The 1,750-nt window shown below is 48.1% G+C and overlaps 1 pseudogene; it reads right to left on the bottom strand.

The window, feature by feature from the left end:
- Window positions 1-448: 448 nt before the first annotated feature.
- LOC101358021 (group XIIA secretory phospholipase A2 pseudogene) lies at window positions 449-1,024 on the bottom strand (annotated as a pseudogene).
- Window positions 1,025-1,750: the final 726 nt, after the last annotated feature.

The raw sequence follows: 1,750 nt of genomic DNA, 5'->3' as shown, positions 1-1,750 counted from the left end.
ATTTGCTTCACTGCTTGCTGTATTGACTATAAATAAACTCCTGGGACTGAAGCCGGGGTCGACGCCTCAGAGTGACCCTCCTGGCCCCACTTCTCTGTAAGAGTTGTGTTTGGTTACTGTCTCCGCCGCCCCGACAACCATCGCCGCTGCGATAGATGGTGCCCCGTGTGAGGGGCTGCAACAACACACACCTCTCTCTCGGATGGGTCACTAAGGCAGCAACTCTCAGGAAGATACCTGAGAAGAAAGGCATGCCCTTCCTCCTATTCCCCTTACCACACCCTTTTGTTTTCATTTGAGGTTATAATATCAAAATATAAAGTCTTGTAAGGTCTGAAGATAATTAATCTACAAAATAAGGCAGTTTAATGATGGGCAAACATTAGTTCTTTGCCAAAGGTTACATTCTTCCATCTTCATCTGCTGTTACCAGCCCACGGCATCTTCTTTAAAGATCGGTTTTTTCTTCATAGTGACACCAACATGCGGCTCTTTGGCAGTCTAGGTATGGTTTACAGCCTCAATGTATAACACTGTCAAACAAGAGCTCCACTGTTGTTTCACACGCCTGAACGTGCTGAGCTAGTCCTGGTGTTTTCTGCACGTCTCAGCAGATCTTGGAGAGGCAATACTGGAACTCCCCGTCACAGTCATTCTTGCTTTTGCCACAGGTCTCCTAGCACCTGTCGTGGTGGTTGCAGCACTTCGTCAGGGAAGGGATGCCGATGTTAAGATGAGCACCAAACAGCGGAGAGCCACATCCATTCGGCGGAGAGGGTTTATAACCCTAACGTGGGTAAGGCTTAGATCCGTAACTGCACTTATATGGGCAGAGCCCGTCCTCGCCACCCAGGAGGTCCAAGGCGGCATTCAGGTATGTGTCTATCTTGTGAACGCCATTCCAGATGGTCTTAAGGGTGGCCCTCCAGTTGGTGGTCTGGGCCTGCTCCTGGCACCTGAGAGCGGAGGCTAGGAGGAGGACAAGGAGGGCAAGCGCGGTCCGCGGCTGCAGAAGCAGAACCATCCACTCAGCGCCAGGCCTCGCCGGGCCCCACAGAGACCCCTGAGTGCCCTAGGCAGCGGCGTGGGCTGGGGGCTAGGCAGCCAAGAGCGACTCCATGCCCACGAAAACTGAAATATTTTTAACATTTCAAATATACATTTTCCACTCTGGAAAATCCCATTTTCCCTTAGTGTGCAGCTCAGTTACTTACCCTGGAGAAGCCACCTGTGAATATGTCACTTGTTCCATTGTCCTTGTACAGAACCTTATCTTTTATAGTGACTTTATTAAAAGAAACCTAACACTTCATTTGTTTGCTAAAACTTGAAAATTTATACTTGCCAAACAATCAGACAGCTTACGGATATGTGCTCCTGCTTTCTTCCATTTCACAGTCTACTTTTCCCAGACTTAGTTTTTTGCTAGCCACCATCCTATCACCCAGAAGTTTTAGAGGGCTAGAAAATACAGTATTGATTGGTGAATAGGTAATACACATACTTGATACAAAATTCGCAAGGTACCAAAGGTATACAGTGAAAAGTAAATCCCTCCCCCTTGCCCCGTCCCTCCGCCCCACTTGCCCTTCCTAAGGGTGATCACTCTTCTCATTTCTGGTGTCTTTCTCCCAAGATATCTCCTGTTCTTTCAGTATGTTTGTGTGTCTGTGAGTATACGCTGATGATGGCACACCATGTACATTGTGAAGCACGACCCTCTTTTCGTTTCGCAGTACAACTGATGCAC

The sequence above is a fragment of the Trichechus manatus genome, unplaced genomic scaffold (genome assembly GCF_000243295.1).
Source record: "Trichechus manatus latirostris isolate Lorelei unplaced genomic scaffold, TriManLat1.0 scaffold00266, whole genome shotgun sequence".
Taxonomy (NCBI): domain Eukaryota; kingdom Metazoa; phylum Chordata; class Mammalia; order Sirenia; family Trichechidae; genus Trichechus; species Trichechus manatus.
Note: the sequence above shows the minus strand (reverse complement) of the source record. Positions and strands in the feature narration are given on the sequence as shown.